Source organism: Pteropus vampyrus, unplaced genomic scaffold (genome assembly GCF_000151845.1).
Source record: "Pteropus vampyrus isolate Shadow unplaced genomic scaffold, Pvam_2.0 Scaffold27, whole genome shotgun sequence".
Lineage (NCBI taxonomy): Eukaryota > Metazoa > Chordata > Mammalia > Chiroptera > Pteropodidae > Pteropus > Pteropus vampyrus.
Genome location: NW_011888808.1, coordinates 4,927,407 through 4,932,162, shown reverse-complemented (window position 1 = coordinate 4,932,162; position 4,756 = coordinate 4,927,407).

Below are 4,756 nucleotides of genomic sequence, written 5' to 3'. Positions count from 1 at the left end.
TCACTATAATTATAAAAAAATTATATTTTGACAAACTAATCATATATTAGTTATTTTTAGTAAATACTCAATTTAATTACCCACAGAGTATCCTGAATATTAAGAATATCTCCTGTTAATGCTAGATACATGTTTGTATGTGTTCAAGGAAAAATTTAATGAGAAGCTGAAATTATTTTATATACCTTCTGTACCCATAAATACTTACTTTTGAATTGAAATTTCAGGCAATAAAACTAATCTCAAATCCTTTAATGTCAGGTTGTAGGTCAATCTATCACAGTTGAGTAAACTAATACATTTTTAAGAAAAATGAAAGAGTTATAACATTAGCAGACCACTTAGTTTGGCTTTGTTCAATATCATCAGACATATATACATACAGCCACAGAAAAACTCGTATAATTCTAAAACTATATCTTCCACGGCAGTTACTGAACATGAGACTTGCTACCTTCTATTCATGTGACAAAGACCTCTGGGAAGACACTGATTTCTACAAATTATTAATTTAATTATTAATCTGGGGCTGTTAGTGGAAATGTTTCTGAAAGGTACTTTGGATTTTTTAACCCAATATATAATTATATTTTTCATTGTTAGACTCTACACTCATTATCAGTTTTAGAATTTATTTTTGCATTAAATCACAATGCACGTAATTAACTTATCTATAATTTTATTAATGCCAAACTACAGATTATTTTAGTCTTTAGATTTCGATAAATATGTGATATTGAACTAAAGCTATAGCATGTTCCATTTAGTGATACTTCACTAAAACAGAGGTCTGGAAATTTTTCTGTAAGGTTTCAGTTAGTATTTTATTCCTTGAGGTCTGCGTGTGGTCTCTGTAGCTGCTACTTAACTCTTTTATAGGCAAAAGCAATATAGACGATATGTACATGATGAGCATAGCTGTACTCCAACATTTATTTGTAAAAACAGATAACTCACTGAGTTCGACCCTCAGGTCATAATATTCTAACCTCTGCACTAAAATTAAAGTTTCAGAGATAAAAAAAAAAACCTTGGCATTTTAGCTTTTTATAAGCCCTTCAAAGCAAATATTTGTATGGAATCATTTCTATATCTTAATCCCACACATTTAAAGAAGTGTATTTTATTAATTTTATCTTCTAATGATCATTTTTCTGTTTTCAAGAAGAATCAAAAATATAATGAATCTTATTTAATTCTGAAGTATTATAAACAAGCTTTTGTTTTATGTATTTATGATATGGCTATGATTTCAAGAAAATGTTTTATTAATATTATTATATTTTAACTATCTCAAAGTTACATAGTAATAAGGAAACATATAATACCATAAGATATGTACCAGAGTTACTTTGACTATTTAAAACCATTTATGCATGGAAGAGGCAACTACCAACTGCATACTTTGGAAAAAGATCAGAGGCTCATTAATGAGGAAAAGGAGCCATGGAATAAAATACTGTAAGCAGAGTAGGTAGGTGTACGTATGAAATGAGATGCTGGTTCCAAGAATATTCTTCTTTCACTTAGATGACTTTCGGAAGATTTTGTTTTAAAAAAACTTCAAACAAGAGGAGGAAAACATCAAGTTATGACTTTAAGCATGTTCTAATAAATGGACTCATGTAGTTTTCTTTCGTAATGAAACTCAAAGGCAACAAGCTACATAGATAGACTGAAAGTAAAATAAAACCAAGGATAAGCTAAAATTTTAAGAAAGACTCTCACCTAAAAGTTAGAGATGAAGACAGATTTGTAAAATGTGGGCTGTAACAAAATAAATACAGAAAGAAGAAAATTAAAACCAGTAATATCATTCTTACAAAAGGTTTTGTAGTAATAAAGCAAAATTGAGATGTAATTATAAAATTTGATAATTAGAGAATACAAAAGTTTCTCAAAATTGAAAAATTTACCAAAATAAATATTCAGTGGATTTTTTTTTTTTTTTTTTTTGCTACAAAACAGTAGTACAGAAAATGAAAATAAAATTGAGGAAAGAAAAACAAAAAATAAAAGAAGATAGAAAATAAAAAATAACATTTAAGAAAATTAGAAAGTCTTCCAAAAATTTTAACATTCAGAAATAGATGTTCCAGAAATAAAACCAAAAAACTTGCAAAAAAGAAATTTTTGGTGAAAATTTTCAAGTAAAAAAAAAATCCTAGAGATGAAAAAAATAACTTTCTAGGGTAGAAGCTGGATGACGTAAATAGATAAAATTAGATCTAAGAAAGGTTCATGTCAATGAATGGTATTACTGGAGAAACTTACAAGCAAAGGCCAACAACATCATATGCACAGTCCCTGTTCTCCCGTTCAACAAGGACATCTCAGAGTATGCCTAGGGACACACAGTGGATTTGTGTACCAGTTAGAAACACTATCCTCCAGTTCCTTACCTTTTTTATGAACAGTGCATTATTTTGATATTTAGAACAATGTAGACATGGAGAAAATTCTATATTTCCAGAGCAAAAGAACCTTACTGAAAGGATCAAGGATCAAGAATTAGGATTGTCTTTGACTTTTCAAAGGTAACACTGAAATCTAGAAGTCAGTTCAACAGTGCATTTAATGTCGTTAAAATTATTTCCAATATCTTACTTTATACCCAAACCATCTAGCAAGTGTAAGGATAGAATTAAAAAAAAAAATTTTGTTTTCAATCACAAAGTGAGAAAACTTTCACTAACTAAAAATGATAGAGTTAGAAATATGAGGCAGATCATCAGTACAGAAGCTAAAAAAAACTAATCTCCAGGTTTATGAAGAAAGAAAATCTCGTTCTTAGAAATGGACCTGTCCACAATGAAACAGATCATAAACTCTGGGAAAAAACCTTCAAGAAGAAAAACTAATAGGATCTCTGAAGTTTTTAATTGTCGTGAGAGTGGATATATATGGCATGTGTGAGGTTGGATTAGTGATTGTAAAAGTGGAAATTCTCCAGTTTCAGGGAGGTGATATCTCCAGGCGCCAGCCCCCAGGGAGAAGCACAACATTCCAAGATGCAGATGATAAAACTGTCTACTAGGCCTTGTTTGATCTGAGAGTTCCCCGGAAGCGCAACATTTATCTTTGTACAAAATGTTAACGGCTAACTTCTGCTTCTTGTAATCTGCTTATTCAAGGATGTAGTAGGAGGCTTTATAAGCTGTCTCTTCTGGAAGCTCAGAGCTGATTTCCTTTAACCCTGCGTGGTAGAGAATCAGTCTCCAGCCGGCTAATAAAGGCTCATAATTAATCTCAATTGGCTCTGTGGGTCTCAGAATCATTCGCTCCATAACATGATATGCATAGAAATAAACAAATAAAAGGCAAATATTATACAGGGAAAACAAAAGTATGTACAGAAAAGAAAAACTAGTTATGAATAGAAACATGCTGAATTACATTTAGTCATAAAATGTTAAAAATCAATATCGAGTTATAAATATTGAGAGAATGAGGGAATGGCAAGAGTGTACACATGTGGTGTATGTGGAGACACAAGAGAACCAAATATTAATTTCCATATTGGCAACTCAATACACAATGTTTAAATTCGAAAAATCCAAAAGTTGTTGTTTGGATATTTAAAGAGATGATCATAAATATACAAAGTTTCAGATAAACGATTTGGAAATAATTGTCACTATGGGATTAAGTATGGAATTAGCAAAGAAAAACTATCTTTCCCCTAAAATGATTTGATTAAAAATAATATAAAAGCAATTTAAAAAGTTGAAAAAATTGTAATGGATAGATAGGAAATTCATGTTAAAGAGACTTTCATCATGACAGGTAAGATTTTTATGCCTCTGGAGTGTGGAACATATCCAAGATTTCAAGTAAAAAAGAGATTTTTTTCCAAATAGCAAAAAAAAAAAAAAAAATCCTCAGTCTTTTTCTAGTTTTTAAATGTCACACTTTTATTTCCATTGCATTAAGAAGTTCTTGATTTTCATGCATTCTTTTGTTAAAATATAAAGATATGTTTGTTTATGCTTACATTTCACAAGAAGAAAACAGAAAATGCGGTCATGTAAAGTTGGCATAAATACAATTGTGTAGATGAATAATTTACAGTTTTTGGCTTTAGGGCTCCTTAAAAGTTATTGAGTAACCCTAGAAAACTAAGAAGCTCCTTTTATGTGCCAATGTTTGTCATTCTAGAAATTGTATCTGAGCTATTGTTAAAATATTTATACAATAATTTGTTTGAGAAAACAATGATAAACCATTACATGTTATCATAAATATTTTACAAAACTATTTTTTAACAAAATGTAAAGCAATTAATGGGAAGAGTGGCTTTATTTTACATTTTCAAAAATCTCTACTATTTAGCTTAATAGAAGGCAGCTTCATTCCTATATTTGTTTCTGCATTTAAACAGTTACAATATGTAGTTCGAGTAGCATATAGAAGAAAATTGGGCTTCACACAGATGTATTTGTGTGAAGGGAAATGTATTTTAATAGCCTTTTCAGGTAACTATGGATATTTTCTTTGATATTACACCAATATTTGGCAAGGCAGTTTCTTAAAGGTTAGTTGTAATGTGGAATCTAAAAGCACATCAGACTTTTTTTTACTTTGTTACATTAAAATCTAATATCCTATCTTACACTTTGAAAATAACTTGTATTCATGTAGGATTTTGTAATAGCATGCATTGTTTGTTTAGAAAATGTTTACTGCATTGTGAAGATTTCCCAAGATTTGACACATTTTATTATGAGTATCTAAAATCAAATTTTTTATTTCTCTG